Raw genomic sequence first — 18,250 nt, forward strand, 5'->3', positions numbered from 1 at the left:
GATTTGGGGGGGGGCTGTAAATTAAGTAAATAACTATTAAAGGCAAGTGGTCGCTCGAAAGTGGACCCCGCCTTGATATAATCAAATAAATTGTTAAATTAAACTGCATTACCCGCATTTTAAAAAGACGCGCTGGAGCCATTACCGATGTGCCGTGTTGTAAGGGAAAAAACAATATTAACACAGACAGCACATCATGCATACTTCTGCAGTGAAACAAACAAGCGCGGCCCCTAAAGTGAAAGAGAACCGCACTGCAAATAACAAAAAAAAGAGTGCTTACCGACTTATGGAGACCGTGTAACACTACAAGTAAAAGATCTAGGGCCAGATGTAGGTGGCCAATTACCGGTCGGTAACGGCCGAATTCGGCCGTTACCGACCGGTAATTGGAATTTGAGATGTAGGTCACTCAATTTTACAGAATCGGTAAATTTACCGATCGGTAAATTTACCGATTCTGTAAAATACCGAGTCGGTATTTTTACCGAATCGGTAAAATTGAGATGTAGGTGGGACTCTTCTGAGTCCCACAAGCCTTACCGAATCGGTATTTTACCATCAAATCCTATTTGATGGTAAAATACCGATTCCGGTGTGCATGCACCTGTGTGCATGCACACCTGTGCCATATGACAGGCAGACCTGCCCTTAGGGCAGGTATACCTGCCACATGGCACCCAAACCCGTTTTGGGGGTGCTAGAGGGTGTCAAAGTGACACCACCTGCACCCTTGTGAAATTCGGTATTTACTGATTCGGTAATTACCGAATCGGTAATGCCCATTCATTCCTATGGGCTTCAAAGCCCATAGGAATGAATGGGCATTACCGGTCGGTATTTACCGAATCGGTAAATACCGAATATTACCGATTCGGTAAATGCACATCTGGATTTACCTACATCTCGGTACTTCTATTTTACCACTTCTTAAATACCGAATCGGTAAGATTCGGTATTTAAGAGGTGGTAAAATAAAATTACCTACATCTGGCCCCTAGTCCTGATGCGCGGTCACAAAAGGAGACAGGGTGGTAACAAGGAGAGACTAGGAAGCCTCATTTTGAATTGGAAACCAGCTTTTCCCAAAAACAATGCCATCAGCCAATGAAAAATATGGGCAGGGCTTCCCCAATTCTAAAACATACACTAATACAGCATGCCTCGCAAAGCGAGCAACGCATGCGCTGCAACGCTAGGCGAGACCTAAAAAAGGGATATGAGAGGATCACTGGGCTTGCCTCATGTGTGGCTACAGGGACATAACGAGCTACAAGAAGCATTTTTCCTGAAGTGAGCTATTGGCCAGTACCAATTTGGACCTAGACTGGACCTTGCTGGTGGCCTCTGCTGAAGTGGGTTGTAGCCCCTAAGTCCCTGAGGTCTTGGGTGCCACAGATTTGGCTCAGTGGAGCCACTTCAGAAATCCTGAAAAGTTGAGCTTAGAACATTTTTATACTGCCAAGATGTTTAGAGCCATCAGGGGGACCTTGTGGTAAAGCAGTCTGATTTTAATATACAGGGCCGTTTCTACCATTAGGCAGGACTAGGTGGCCGCCTGGGGTGGCACAAGGGGGAGGGCGGCAAAGTAACCTAGAAATGACCCTGCATCAGGTGCAGAAGAGGGCAGGGGTCGCCGTTGTTAAGCCCCTCTCTCATGGTGCAGGGCTCCCCAGCACTGCCAAGGGAGTGTACATGTGAGGCACAGTAACGGGCTCACCAATTATGCCACTATCAGAGCGCAGGGACCCTCAGACCGGCCTGGGCAGAAAAGTGCTTGGCAGATGTCTGCTTCCGGTCGTGCTCCTCGCGCACAAGCTCAGCCCGGGGTCCCTCTTTTGCCTCAGTTATTCGCATTCATTATTAAAAGGCGCCGGAAACAAATGTGTCATAAATCCGGGGGCAAAAGTGGTTCGGTGGCCAGGAGAGGTGCCATACATCAGGCTCGGGATAGACGGGGATGAAAGAGCTCTGCGCCACCCTGGGGCTGCGCGGCGTCAGTAATTCAGTGCACCAAGAAGATTATACCAGTGGATCAGGAGTTAGAAGTCAGGCGCTTGCTAATAGTGTTTTCTGGTTTTGTGGCTCTGTTAATAATATGCTACTAATTCCCAAATGGTTTTAGCAATTAAGGGCCAGATGTAGGTAAGCTTTTACCTGTCGGTAACGGCCGAAATCGACCGTTAACTACCGGTAAAAGCCTTTTCCTATGTAGGAGGCTATTTTACCGATTCGGTAAATAACGAATCGGTATTTACCGATTCGGTATTTACCGAATCATCATTTACCGGTAAATGAGATGTAGGAAGCACTGTAAACAGTGCTTCTGGGCTTTAAGAATTCGTTACTTACCACCAACTATTAGTTGGTGGTAAATAAGGAATTCCTATGTAAATGCATAAATGTGCATTTACACCTGTGCTATGTGACAGACATACATGCCCTTAGGGCATGTATGAATGCCACATGTGCACACCAGCACTAATCAGGGGTGCAACAGGGTGTCAAAGTGACACCCTGCCACCCTTGGATTTTTACAGGCCCATAGGAATGAATGGCAAATACCGAATCTGTAATTACCGATTCGGTAAATACCGAATCTTACCGATTCGGTATTTTTTACCGAAGAATTACCTACATTGCATTTACCGATTCGAAAATACCGAATCGGTAAAATTCAGTATTTTCGAATCGGTAAATCTAAATTACCTATATCTAGCCCTAAGTGCTTATCGAAATTTTGGCCAAGTATTGTAGTTTTTGCCTTAGGTGGAGATTGTTTGTGCTATGATTAAATTAAAGTAACTTTTATAGCGTTGTTCTGGTAGCACCCAAAATTACCAACTGTATAATTTCCACGTATAATGTGATGGAGCAACAGTGTAAATGCACCTTCAGAGTGATAAGAAGCAATATAAACACGTAAAAACATGGTAATTGCTATAATAATTATTAAATAACGTGTTATTATACTTTTATCATAATATTAATTACAACGGAGTGCAAAAAGTGTACAAACACGTTTTGTTAATTCATTTAAAAAACTGTGTAATAACACTTTATCGAAATATGTTTATCACAGCCCCAGTACTGACTGAACTATTACTTTTATTGTACAAAATAGTATAAAAAAGGGAAATTTAATATTTTTTATTGTACATTATTTTCTAACAAAAATATCAAAGTATTTTATTATGGCGAGAGTTATAAAAATAACAACGTGAAAGTACATTTGATTGTAGTAACTTTAACACAAAACCAATGTCAAAGTTGGGTAATACTTTTATTGGCATACTATTAAACAAGTGAAAAGAAAATGGGAAGGCAGGATTTTTGTAAGAGCCACAACAAAGTGAAATTCCACTTTCATTGAAACGAGCAGAAGATATTCTCTGTCGGATACTTGATAGTAGGCATCATGTGTACATAAATATAATATTCACTGATGCATATACAGCCTGAATTATTAGTAATAATATTAATTAATTAGTCATTCTAGCCTTGAATACATTTCTCCTTCCCAAGTTGAATATTGAAATAAAAATTTACTGCATCAATCTATTTACCCATTGCATCTTACTGTCGGTGAATTCATAGCTCAAACATATAGACCTTTAGAAAGCGCCTCATGAAACCCAATTTCAGGCAAAAAGCGCCTGGGGCTCTGCAACCTGGCTTCCCATGCACTAGCACACTGACTGACACTCTTCTTTCCGGTCACTTGATCGAGCAAAGACTACATCATGTGATGTCAGAGGACGCTGCTACCCCCACCCACCCAACCATCCGCGACCCCGTCCTTTTGCAACCCCACAAGCAAAAATAGTAGAGTTATTTTCATATTGCGCTTTACACAATGCGTATACAATTTCCAAAGGCTGCAAATAACAGGTGTCACAATTGCCCTATTTACCTACCTCTGCAGAATGGAAGACCGAGTGTGCTTAGCAAGGATTAAGAACTTGTAGTTGATGAGTGATGGTAGTAAAAGGGAGGGGGCGGCATCTTTCAATTCTCGCCTAGGGTGGCAAAACACCTAGACACGGCCCAGTCAATATATCTTCCTCGGCTACAGCTTCAGGCTTTCCCTGCTAGAGGATTTTGAACTCCATAAAAGACTGAGTCAGACTATAAAATCTTTTACTGGGATAACCCTGCTTGGGGTATCGACCCGTGCTCCATCGCGATCTGACTGAAATTGTGCTTGGGTTCTGGCCTACTGTTTCCATAGACTATCGTTGGCGCTTAGTGATTTTTGGCACTATTTGTACTTTAGACTTTTAAAACTCATATCTTCAGTATGCCTTATTGGATTTTTTTTGGTCATTTTGTTTATTACATTTTTTTCTTTTATTCTAATTTGGTTTAGGATTTTTATTGTTTGGTGTTTTGACTTTATTACTGTTTTTATACACATTCCCCTAAATTAAGCTTTGCCTCCGCTGTTCAACAGCTACCAGGGAGTTGAGCTCAGCTCAGTATAGTGACTTTGGGGTTCATCCTGATAAGTTAGTGTCCTTCCTTGAGGTGGGAGACTGCTCACCCGAATTAGTAATTCACTTTCATACAATACCCTTTATGTAATTAGATCAAGGACATGCAACAAACATAAAATATTTCCTATCCTTAGTGCACTTTTACATAACTGTGATGTAACATAAGTTCTGTCAGACTTACTTTCCAACTCTCTGTTTCCCACTGAGTCTTGTGGGTAAAAGTAAAATCAAAAAGTATTTGTTAGAAGGTGGTTCTGACACTAGGGGCCGCCCAGATGTTTTGCTTTTTGAGCACCTAATTGTTGATCTCTGTGGGGGAGCCTCATAATCTGGGACTCACCCACAGTGAACTCATAATGAAGGAGACTGCATGGATATTTTACTGGTGTCCCCCTGGCTTGACTAGGCCGCTGCGCAGCAGCTGGAGTATGGGGCACCTCGCTGGCTACATGCAGACACATGTGTACATGTGTATGCACACATGAGGGGCTGCGCAAGGGAGATTCCTAGCGTTCGCAGCCCAGGAGCAGCTACAGAGTGAATGGTGTGGCAGGACTTATGCAGAATTGGGTGGTGACATGGAATAGGCTTTATACACTGGAAGGAAACATGCCAGGGAAAGTGAGTGTGTTTTACTGTGTTTTTCACTTCATTATTCCCTTATGGCGAGGTGGAACCCATGGCTAGAGTAATTTCCACAAGGCCTACAGATTCCAGACACGCACTAAGGTCCAGTATAGCGGATGTTAAAAGAAGTATTCTGCAGAGTCCTAAGTCCTATTTTTACTGCTTTTGGGTCATACAGAACTGTCATATTTCTCTGAGCCAGCCATGACCAGACCCAGGCTGAGGGTTGACCTCAGCTGGATGGATTGATAACCTTTCTTCCACAAGCTGAGGCCTCCTCTCCACAAAGAAGAAGATGGGTGGGGCTACAGGCTCATCCATTCGCAGCTGTCACTGGGTGCCAGGCACCAGGCTGCACCAAGGAGGGAAGGCAGTGAGGGGTGAAGGAGTTGGGTTTCAGAGGCCATGTTGCCAGAGACACTGGACAACTCCATTTTGAACAACTCAGAGGCTGGACAAGAAGGAGGGAGCAGGGGCAGGGAACTGATGTGGCACTATTTGATAGGACAGACAGAGACTTCCTGCCAGCCCCCTACTCAACTTTATAAAAGTACTTGCACAGGAAGAGAAGCTCTCTCTGGGGTGTGGTCTGCTGAGGTGGAAGGTGCCGGAGCCTGGTAATGGGCAGTTGGAAGGAGGACCCCCTCTGACTGCTCCCCACGGCCCTAACTGTACCAGAAGAAGCGCCTAGGACCGGTACGCAGAAGCAGGTGCCTCTGCTCAGTTAGAAGAGGGGGGCAGGGAGCCCGTGAAGAATGCTTCCTGCAGAATGGCACCCTCTTGGAGACCCCGAGGGTGATGGAGTGCTCCCAGTGGCTGGGGGGCACTGCCAGGAGCAAGAAGAGCCAAAAATGGAGAAGATCGGACCCCCAGGGGCTGAGATATGGCCCCTGGAAGGTAGGCGACCTTTCATGAGACCAGCAACGGAGCGCGTGGGGCTCTGCCGCCTGTCAGTAATGGGCCCCCGGGGTGGGTCAGGTCCCGGGGGCTGCCCCCCAAAGAAGTAAAGCTGGGGTGAGCTGTTGTGCACCCCGTAAAGCTGCCCCCGCGGTGTGACAGGAGCCCTCCCTGGCCCCCGCTGAACACTAAGCTGGGGAGCGCCGTCGCGCTCCCCCTGCAGAGTGTGAGGAGGAGGGGCCCGGTAGCCCAACTCCAGGCCCCGTGTGAGAAGGCGGGTGTGGGAGGCAACGCCGCGCCTCCTCGCGAAGAAAACTGGAGGGGGCCCGGGACGCCATTCCCGGGCCCTGAAGTCAAGCAGGGGAGAGCCGTCACGCTCCCCGTGGCAATGCCCAACCGGGGGCCAGGAGCTCCCCCGAGGTCCCGACGGGACTGCTGAGTCCGCGTCTGCCCGCAGGAGCGGGCAGTACCAGAAGGGCACAGCTGGCTCCTGCGGCAGCACACGAGGGTGCTGGCCACGTGGGAAGCCGGCGGGGTCAGCTGGGGTGGGCTCTCCAGGCTGCCCTCCAACATAAAGGCAAGTGGGGGTCCCGGGGGAACCCGACCCCCGGAACAACGGAGTCGGCGTCGGGGGCCGGGTGAGACCAGGCCCCCCAACAACTGGCAGAGCGGCCACGGGTGGGCAACCCGAGCCGCATCCTCTTACCTGGGGGATCCGGGTGGGACCGTGCCCCCCCACCGAGGCCCAGGAGGCGGCACGGAGCGCCAGAAAGATGATCGCAGCTCTCCCCGGTACAGCGGGAGAGCCGCTTCTTCCATATGCGGGCCTACCCATAATGCCTTGCAGGTCTGGCCCGGCCTGCAGGGTCAAAACAGTGTGTTCTTTGCTTGTGGTGGCCCCAGGAGGACGGGGTCACCACCACATGAATGTGCAGGTGCTGGGGGAGCTGCTGGAGAAGCACAGTCTCCCCCTTGCATGAAGAGAAAAGTCCCACCCTAAGTGCCTTGGGGATTGGAAAGAATAACCACTCAAGGGCTCACCCTACATTTAACACCTTCGAGGCTGGAACTGAGGGTGATTTGAAAAGTGTTTCATTGAGTAAATGGGCTGAGTAGGGGATGTCTGGAGATGAAGAGGTGTAAGTGCATCAGAACTGCATTTACTAATTGTTATTTCTTTTATGGGGACTAAAGTTCATGTTTTTAATGTGAAGTACATGGTAAAGGTGATGTCATAAGCAAAGAGCGGTTATGTTGTCAGACACTCCAGTTAGGGTGTCTTGCTGTATATTCATAATCCTAATCTGGTGATTTAATCTGTGATGCCTTTAGGGGCTGTATTTGCAAAGCATTCTAATGATACCCAAATGTAGTGAGCACTGTCATTCTCAAGTGTGCGTAAACATGTATTCTTGCTGCTGTGCTTAGGTGAAGAACCCGGACTGTTAGCCCTTAAGATGTAGAGGTGCATACTTTATGGTCAGTAGGAGATGCTCAGTCAGGGTCATGTGTCACCAAGGCAGGTGTACCCCTGGTTAATGCTTGTTGAGGTAATGAGGGGGGGCGCCACTGGGATGGTGCCAGTGTGCAGGGCCCGCCCTCCAGGTTATGTTCAACTAATTGCATTGGGGGCAAGATGATGTGCATACATGGGAGTGGTGGTACTAGACCCCACCCACCTGCAGAGGGGTGGAGATGTTATGCAATGTCACAAAGTAATTCCAACAGCTTATGTATATTTGTAAATTGGTGCATAGTATTGAGTAGTGTGTGTGTTTAATAAATGTACTCTTACTTTTATAAAGCAAAGTACAGACTGGACAATCAATTATTGAGTGTTATTGCTGCGCACTTGCAAATGGCGATTACTAGCCCATACCACCTCCCTTGAGTAAGCTTCAGACTGATCTGCAACGCTACCCTCTGAGAGTCAGGCGCTACAATTGGGTGTTTGGTTCCCAGTGAAGGACAAATGTAGTCATGTTATTTGTGCAGGCCTCGCAGATGCTGCCTCGTTTTGCAACAGCGGTGTCTATCGGCGGGAAACATAGTATCCCATTCTGGTGAGCATTTATAGCATTTGATAAGTCCCGTTTTGCCACACATTGCCTATGCAGTAATGAGCAAATGGTAGAGTGCAAGGCGCTGAGAAGGGTTAAAAGTTTTGGTTATGCGAACTAAAGGTATGGGAAAGCAAAGCCCCGCGCCCATATGTGTCATGTGAAGATATTATGGTTTAAATGTAAACTGTATAGATATGACCACGCTATCTTGATTATCATGTGCTAGCAGGATGGTGCTTTCCAGGAAATGATTACAAACAAATGTTCTAAACCATATTGTACACCTTTTAACCCTAACACTACACGCACTATACCTGCATGAGGACGGTGTCTCCTCAAGAGATAGGGACAGCAACTGATACCTTCATCACAGAGGGGGGTGTAGGGGTGGATTGACCTTTATAGGGGTCAGGTGAAAAAGGGGTCCTGGGAGGTTCCCGCGTTTTTTAAGGGCAGGGAGGCTTTCCACAGAAGGGGCCCCAGATATCATCCCCCCGCTGAAAGTTTCTTGCTATTGGCACAAGCCAAAACAACTTGAAGGGTGGGGCAGGAGCTTTCTTCACCCCAGGTAGTAACACCCCAGGGGTTCCCATGGTGGGGGACCCCATCAAACTTTTTCCACTGTGGGAGGAGGGTGTGGTCCCCCCGGTTAACTGGTGGGGAGGTGAGCAACCCAGGGGTGGCCCCTGGTAGTGGGTGGCCCCAAAGGAGGGTAGTTCTTGAGAGATGATGTGTAGTGGTAGCCCCTAGCTACCCTAGGTGGGCTAGGTAACTGACCCAGTGGAGATCTGAGTGGGGGTGATGTGCTCCCAAGTTTCTAGTTGAAAGGTTAGTGGTGGACGGTGACCAGTCCGGTAGTTCCTGTGGGACTTGAACCCCAGGACCAGGAGCTGGTGGAAGGAACCTGAAGTGGTGGTTGGGGCGATGCCTAGCCGGTAACCAGTCAGGTAGGTCCTGTGGGACTTGGACCCAAGGACCAGGATCATGGGGGAGTTCCCCTAGCTCGAGGCAGGAGATGGACTTCTGCAAGGTAGTACTACCCTGAACACAGGTGGGGCCTATCCTCAGTGAAGGGACCCTGTGTTTCGCGAAGGGGTGGTGCAGGCCTAGCCGGGATCTTTAGAGTCCCTGGCTGAGAGTGGTAGTACTACCCTGAGAGCAGGTGGGGCCTATCTTAAGTGAAGGGACCCTGCTCTTCAGAAGGAGTGGTGCAGGCCATCCAGGGACCATGTAGGTCCCTGGACGGTCTCCCAAGGCACTGCCGGGAGACCGGGGAAGGCCATGAGAAGTGGGCCTGGGGCTAGCTAACTCAGGGCCAACAGGCTCTCTAAGGGTACTCGTGGAGGAGAGCGCGCCTCTCGGAGGAAGAGTGAATAGGCCCTGTTCTCGCGGAGCAAAACAAGGAAGGGGTCTAGGTTCCCGAGGTAGTTTCCGTGTGGAGCTACTGACGGGGGGAATGAGCTGTAGGGGGTCTGATGAGGCAACCTCAGTGTTCTTCCATAGAACTGCCAGTGTGGTAGTGAGGCCGGTTTGATGTCCTACTTTTGGAGTCAGGCCAGTGGCCAGAGGAGCTTTTCTGTGTGGGAAAAGCATGAGTGGCTGTGCTTTCTTTAGGAAAGCCAGTCATCCCGAAAGGGTGGTGGCGGCAAAATGACCTCAGCTGCAGGCTGAGGGTGAGAGTCCAGAGAGGTTGCATCTTTAGGGTGCAAGGACCAAAACGGAGAGAGTGTACTGGTTGGAACAAACTCTGGAAGGGAGACTAGCTACTGTCCCGGGGATGGGATGTAGACCTATCCCAGGAGACCACATCAGTGTTGAGGCACTGTACTGTTGTCCAGAGAAGGGGTAGGCATAGTGTTGCATGCCCAAGGGCAAAGGTGGGCCTAGTAAGGCTGAGTCTGTGTAGACCATGAGTGACCTGGAGGGATCTAGCCTGGAGGGTTCTGGGATCCCTGTCATGGGTGGAGATTTCATGGATGGGAGAAGCAGGTGGTCTGAGCAGATAACTGGTGAGTAGGGGGGGTCTGGTCAGAACCCCTTATACCTAGTTATCGCTGACTATGGGAAGTGTACCCATGCAAAGTGGCTACTTCTTCCCTGTAGGAATCAGATGCGTGCGGCGTGTGTTAGAAGGTGGTTCTGACACTAGGGGCCACCAGGACTTTAGCTTTTTGAGCACCTAATTGTTGAGCTTTTACTGTGGGGGAGCCTCATAATCTAGGACTCACCCACAGTGAACTCATATTGAAGGAGACTGCATGGAGATTGTACTGAGGTCCCCCTGGCTTAACTAGGCCGCTGTGCAGCAGCTGGAGTATGGGGCACCTCACTGGTTACATGCAGACACATGTGTACATGTGTGTGCACACGTGTAGGGGCTGCACAGGGGAGATTCCTAGCGTGCGCTGTCCAGGAGCAGCTACAGAGTGAATAGTGTGGTAGGACTTATGCAGAATTGGGTGGTGACATGGAATAGGCTTTATACACTGGAAGTAAACATGCCAGGGAAAGTGAGTGTGTTTTACTGTGTTTTTCACTTCATTATTCCCTTATGGGGAGGTGGAACCCATGGCTAGAGTAAATTCCACAAGGCCTACAGATTCCAGACACGCACTAAGGTCCAGTATAGCGGATGTGAAAGGAAGTATTCTGCAGAGTCCTAAGTCCTATTTGTACTGCTTTTGGGTCATACAGAACTGCTATATTTCTCTGAGCCAGCCATGACCAGACCCAGGCTGTGGGTTGACCTCCGCTGGATGGATTGATAACCTTTCTTCCACAAGCTAAGGCCTCCTCTCCACAAAGAAGGAGATGGGTGGGGCTACAGGCTCATCCCTTAGCAGCTGTCACTGGGCGCCAGGCACCTGGCACCAGGCTGCACCAAGGAGGGAAGGCATTGAGGGGGGAAGGAGTTGGGTTTCAGAGGCCATGTGGCCAGAGACACTGGACGACTCCATTTTGAACAACCCAGAGGCTGGACAAGAAGGAGGGAGCAAGGGCAGGGAAGTGATGTGGCACTGTTTGATAGGACACACAGAGACTTCCTGCCAGCCCCCTACTCAACTTTTAACAAGTACTTGCACAGGAAGAGAAGCTCTCTCTGTGGTGTGGTCTGCTGAGGGGGAAGGTGCAGGAGCCTGTCAATGGGTAGTTGGAAGGAGGACCCCCCTGACTGCTCCCCAGGCCCCTAACAGCACCAGAAGAAGAGCCCAGGACTGGTGCGCAGAAGCAGGTGCCTCTGCGCAGGGAGAAGAGAGGCACAGGGAGCCAGTGAAGATCACTCCCTGCAGAATGGGACCCTCTTGGAGACCCCGAGGGCAAAGAAGAGTGCTCCCAGTGGCTGGAGAGGCACCACAGGAGCAAGAAAAGCCGAAGGTGGAGATTGGACCCCCAGGGGCTGAGATATTGCCCTTGGAAGGTAGGCGACCTTTGACCATTCATGAGACCAGTAATGAGCCCCCGGGGTGGATCAGGCCCCCCCCAAGAAGTAAAGCCGGGTTGCGCCATCGCCCACCCCGTGAAGCTGCCCCCGCGGGGTGTCAGGAGCCCACCCTGGCCCCCGCTGAACACGAAGCCGGGGAGCGCCGTTGCTCTCCCCCTGGAGAGTGTGTGGAGCAGGGGCTCAGGAGCCCAACTCCGGGCCCCATGTGAGGAGGAGGGGGCAGGGGGTGCCGTCGCGCCCCCCTTGAAGAAGACTGGAGGGGCCCCGGGACCCCATCCCCGGGCCCCGAAGTCAAGCCAGGGAACGCAGTTGTGCACCCTGCAGAAATGCCCAACCGTGGGCAGGAGCCCACCCTGGCCCCCTCTGAAGGTGGAAGAGGGGGGAGCGCCGTCGCGCCCCCCGAAGATATCCAGAGGCCCGGACCCCATCCCCGTGCCCCAACGACAAGGAGAAGGCTGGGGGAGTGCCGCCGCCGCACTCCCCTGAGGTCCCGACGGGACTGCTGAGTCCGCGTCTGCCCGCCGGAGCGGGCAAACCAGAAGTGCACAGCTGGCTCCCGCAGCAGCACACGAGGGTGCTGGCCACGCGGGGAGCTGGCGGGGGCTGCCGGGGGTGAGCTCCCCAGGCTGCCCTCCAACATAGAGGCAAGTGGTGGGCTCCCCGAGCCACATCCTCCTACCTGTGGGATCCGGGTGCGACCAGGCCCCCACCGAGGCCCAGGAGGGGGCGTGGAGCGCCAGAAAGATGATTGTGGATACCCCCCGGCACAGCGGGAGAGGGGATGCTTCCATATGCGGGCCTACCCAGGAGGATTGTGCTACATACTAATTGAAGACAATTCTGATGTTTTGCTGAATTGAGTTTCTGTTTGGTACCTCTTTTTACCAATAGGAATTTGAGTGTTTCCTTGTTCTAATTGTCTGTCCCTTGTTTTTAATGATTATTTTAACTATTGTGCACTTTTTTACTATGAATAAACTGTTTAGCATACTCTTATTATTTAGTCTATTTTTACATTTTGCTTTACCAATATAGTATCATGTCAGTATTTGTTGTCACTTTTACTTTGGTGCCTGGGCCTATTTTCTGTCCCTGTAGTACCCTGGTCCAGGACCTCCACGACCATAGGGGGTGTGTTTGCAGCGGCATGCGAATACCACCCTTGTTTTTGGCTTGAAAAGTTGACTAGTATTTTAGTGTCCTCCAGTGCAAGGACACTAAGGGGCAGATTTACGACTTCTGGCGCATCTCTGCTAATCAGCAGTGATGCGCCAGAAGAGTTGCGACACATCCGCCCACCCGTGCGCCACTACTGATACGCCGCATCTACAATGCGGCGCACTGTGGCGCTCGGATGGGCAGATGCGTGACGTATCCCTGGTGGAAATTCGGCGCATTGCTGGAGTTGCGTCGCAAGCGCGACGCAGCTCTAGCAAGGCTCGGGATGCCCTATCTGTGACATGCTGCGTTAATCATTACGCCTGCTTCAAGCTGGCACAGGGTTTTGACACAGCATGGCCCTAAAAGTAACTGAATGAAATCTTGTAGATTTCACTCAGCCACTTTTAGAAAGCGTTTCTGCCATGGAACGCCCCCCCCCCCCGTGCCAGAACGCCTACAAGTGGCGCAGGGTTTTGCAACGTGACACATCTACGAGATGCGTGACATTGTACGTACCCCGCACCATGGCGCTGGATTTGCGCCACCTTTGCGTCACAAAAGTGACTCAACGGCAGCGTGAAAGAGGCGCAAGGGGCTTGTAAATCTGCCCCTAAGAACTTGCACATGTCCAGGCATGAAAAGGGAAAAGCATGATTCAAACACGCCAGGCAAACATTTTATATCTAAACTGCTAGCTACAAAGATCAAGAGCTCAGAGCTGTTGTGCCAAGTAAGATAATGCAACTCAAATATTGAGAGAAAACATGGATCATTTGCAGTCCCAAATCGCCATCTGGTGGCCTTCTGGTTGTATCTGTTTCAGTCGTTAAACCACAGCTACACAAATATTTTCAACATAATCAATTCTTTTTTCGTTTAGGTCTGCTGAGAGTGTATGGATATATTATGGGAATACTGGGGTACATTCACGCCGATGTCCTTATCCGTATATATTTATGGTATTACTTTGCCCACTTAAGATAATATAGCACGATTTCAACACATTATTATGCTTAGTTTCACTGTGCATTTCTGTTTTTATATTTCAACGTGGGTGTGAAGACGTTGGCACGCTGGCGTGAAAAGACTATGGGCATATTATCAAGTGACTTATCTCCGCTTTTTTGGCTTTAAAAGCCAAAAAAGCGGAGATAATGTTTTTGCTCTATTAACAAGGCAGTGCTAACATGCATTAGTGCATGTTAGCAGCCTTGTTACCGACGCCTCGCTTTGTATCTCTAATGAGATGTAAAGTGGGCGTCACTGGGCAGTACAACCTTGTAAATATCGCTGATGTGCACATCGCGATATTTGCAAGGCTGCCCCAGCATTTAGAGAGACGTTAGTTTTTGGAGAAAGCTAACGTTTGCTAAAATACAGACTTACCTTTCCCTAACATTGGGGTGGATTATGCTGATACGACCACAGGGTCGTATCAGCAAGGTTATCACCGTTTTGCAGGGAACATCACTGGAAAACCAGCGATATTCCCTGCAAAATGGCGATTTACCTGCTATCGCTGGAACTTTAGTCACCCTGGAGAAACGCATTGCTAATAACGCCCTACCAGGGCGATAAATTCCAGCGATGGACGGCAATAAATAAAAAAGAGCTTAGCGTGCTTTGCGTTATTTATCGCCGTCCCTAGATAACATGCCCCTACGAATGGAAGGCCCGGGGTTGTGAGTACAGCCAGGTCTTCACTGTTTGAGGAGATTTGAAGTAATTCCGCCCGTGTGTAAATGCACTAAGGTGGTTTTAGTCCAGAAAGAGGCTGCTTGAACGGAGAAAGACCCGCTGGCCAGCCAGACCCGACTCGAAGATGGATTTGTTGGTTCTTTTTAGGGAATTCACGAAGATCACTAGATGGCTGACAGATACAGAAGATCTGTTTGAGAAATGTCCATACGCACCACGATTACCAAGGCACAACAAGGTCATTCTGACTTGTTCCACCGTAATTTTGTGTGCGGAATTGTCATTTACCACACTCAGTAAATACCAATTCCGTGGGATGAGGTATTTACAGATTATGGTAAATACATGAGCATATCTTAGACAGTAATGTTAGAGGCAGTTCTCAGGGCTTTAAGTGGGATGAAGAAACAGGGGGGGGGTCTCTCAAAGGGGTGTGACCAATGTGATTGAGGGTGTGGCTTAAAAGCACCTGAGTTGAAAATCTATGCTTAGCTTAGTGTTTCGCTTGACTAGGGTGACCCACTGTCATGGGTGCAAATTCACGATGATGAGCGTAGAAATTCAGGACAAAGGGTCAAAATTCAGGACAGAAGGTCAAAATTCAGGACAAAAATTCTAGACAAAAGGAAAGTTTTACAAACACATCAGAGGAGGTCGTACAATAGTATATAAGTGATATTAATTAATACCAGTGTTTGCATTTTTCTACTAGATGGTGGGATTTTTTTTGCGGTGTTGCTCCTTGTCCTACTACTTCTTCCTTGTGTACCCTGGGTCTGAATGATAGTACTTGTTTGTCCTACGAAGTACTTATATTTTTGCCGCTTGGGAGACAGTGGACTGGCTGCTGCATCCGCCAGAGTATTAACAGACCGTTGGTCTGTGACAACTGGCTGCTCATTAAACAAAGGATTGACTTCAAATTATTCCCATGATAACAGAAATGATGTAGGCATATGCCAATGATTTTCTTTATTTATTTGAGAAGTTTGATATAACGCGAACATGACCCATCAGGGCATCAGAGCACTGTACAAGAAAGAAAGCAATTTAACCAGGAGAAGAATATGGAATAGCCCGGGTCATGGGAGGTACCCAGCAGTATAAAATGCATTGTAGGACATTACAAAACAGTGGAGTAAACAGGAAGAACAGTTGGTATGGTGATTTCAGGACTATTATTGCAAGTAGTTATTCAGGAACATCCCTGTGACATCTTTTTTGATTGTGGCGATCAAAGGGTTAGTTCTGATTTAGGGAGACCAGAGAAGGATTGGTTGTAAGTTCTATTTAAGTAGACTAGATAGTTGTAGTGTAACATTTTGTGTGTCAGACAGGCTCTCTTGAGATGAATCCTTGCTTCGAGAGGGAGCCACTTGAGTTGAATTAGGTTCAGCTTGATGTGAGCGTGTTTTCTAGAACCTATGATGAGTCTGGCAGTAGAGTTCAGGGTAGCTATTAAAGGGGCCAGACTAGCTTTGGGAAGCCAAGCCAGGGTCACAATTCCATAATCCAAGTGGGATATAACAAGGGACTGGACTGCCAAGCTGGCCCTCCTCCAGGGCATTAGGACACCAAATGTGCCCCCAGTGCAGACTTTCAGGCACTCTCAGAGTGCACCCACCAAGCCCCAATACACTAAACCCTGTCTGGGAGGTGGTCACACCGCCCCGTGACAGGATGCCTATTGTGCTGCCTTCCTCTGCTCGAGCTTGGCTCAGCAACAGGAGGGCAGAAATGTGTCTCTGGCTGGCTACATCCATTTCGTGCTATTCGGGTCAAGAAGGCTGGCACCGGGTACACCGGTGACCCCACGAAGCTCGCTTCAGAAGGATGGAATCATACCTCCCACACCAGTTACTAGTGTGGAAGTATGATTCCAAGGTGTTTGATACTGAGCACAATATGTTTCTATGCAGCCATTTTCAAGATAGCATTTACCGCAAGGTTATAATGCACCTCTACCTATATATCCGGCTGAGTCACAGACACCCCGGGAGATTGGTCTACAAAGGATGCATAGGGGCTCCGCTCATGCAGGGGCACCCTCTCACATAAAACTCAGCACCCTGCCTTCAGAATTGATAAGGCCTGCTATAGGGGTGACTTATACGTTTTAAGTGTAGTGACCATTAGATATAGTGATCCTATATCTAAAGTAAGTTGTGCAAGCACCCTCTTACACACACTGCAGGAGCACACCTAGAGTTCCTTTTTGCATGGCCTCTCATGGATGGCATCATACATGCTTCAGCCCAAGGGAGGCCTCTGGGGTACCTATGCCCTGGGTACATTGTGTACCATGTACTAGGGACTGATAAGGGTACCCCAGTATCCAATCTGGAATTTACCAAAGTACATGTATGTCAATTTAAGGGAGAAAGCAGATAGGCTGGGGTCCTGATTAGCAGGATCCCAGCCAGACTAGTCAAAAACCGTGAGACATCAAGCAAAAAGTGGGGATAACCGTAAGAAGCAGATCCTACTTTCCTACAAGGAGCTCATCAGCTCTGGGGATAGGGTGTGCATCAGGGGTCATGGAGAACAGAGTAGCAAACTGTTCCAACAGTTGGCGGCAGTCACTCTGCTGTTCAGGAGTCAAGGCGGTGTAGAGTGTTACACTGTCCACTGACCCACCATGTTCCTTAGCAGACAGGAGGTCAGAAAGAGGCTCCATCTCCTCCTCCATTCAGCATCTGTTGCTAAGGCGGTTGACATGCAGGACCCGCAACGGGTTCCTTGGAGACTGCAAGTCTGCCATGTAGGTGACTTTACTCTTGCGCTCCACCACCTCAAATTGCCCAGTCCTCTTATCTTGGAGCGAGCAAGGCTCCACTAGGGCCATGACCCACACTTTCTGGCCAGGCTTAAACTTGATCAGAGTGGCATTCTGATCATACCACTGTTTCATCTCTTCCTGGCTGGCTTCCAGATTCGCCCGAGCGAGTTGCCTGAAGAGCTTAGTCTGGTTCCTGAAGGCCAGCATGTAGCTGTATACATCCTGGGGAGGTTTACTGGGATCTTTCTCCCAGCCTTCTTTCACCAGACTTAGAGGGCCTCTTACAGGATGCCCATACAAGAGCTCATGCCCTTCAGGGTCCGGTTGAATCTCTCAACCAGCCCATTGCCTTGGGGGTGGTAAGGAGTGGTGAACATGTAGGTAACACCGCACTCCTGCCACAGGGACTTCATATACTTAGATATGAAGTATAGTGCCACGGTCGGACACCACCTCTAAAGGGAACCCCACACAGGAGATAATCCCCATCAATGCACAACCCACCATGGGGGCCGTCACAGTTCGGAGAGGGATGGCTTCTGAGTACCAAGTGGCATGGTCCACCAATACCAAGATGAACCTGTTGCCCATGGCTGTCTTGGGATCTAGAGGCCCCACAATGTCAATACCCACCGTCTCAAAGGGGGTGTTGACCACAGGGAAAGGTTGGAGAGGAGCCTTGCATTTCTTCCCACTCTTCCCACTTGCCTGGCAAGTCTGGCAAGAACTACAATGGGTGTCAGATTTCTTACGCATCTGGGGCCAGTAAAAGTGGGTGACAAGCCTTTCAAATGTCTTTTCTTGCTCCAACTGCCCAGCCAAAGGCACATCATGAGCCAGACCCAGTAGGAAGGCTCTGGCGTGCTGGGGTACCACCAGCACACAGGCTGACCCAGGCTCAGCAACCTTAGGCTCACTATACCCGAGACCATTCTCCCAGTAAATCCAATGTGATCCAGACTGATCACCTGCTGCCTGTTTGAAGCTTGTTGCCGCAAACCAACAAGAGAAGGGCACTTCTGCTGCTCCTGGCAGAATTCCTCCCTGGAGGGTCCCTGTTAGAAATGAAGGTCTCTAGTTGCAGCGG

The sequence above is a fragment of the Lissotriton helveticus genome, chromosome 1_1 (genome assembly GCF_964261635.1).
Source record: "Lissotriton helveticus chromosome 1_1, aLisHel1.1, whole genome shotgun sequence".
NCBI classification, from domain to species: Eukaryota; Metazoa; Chordata; class Amphibia; order Caudata; family Salamandridae; genus Lissotriton; species Lissotriton helveticus.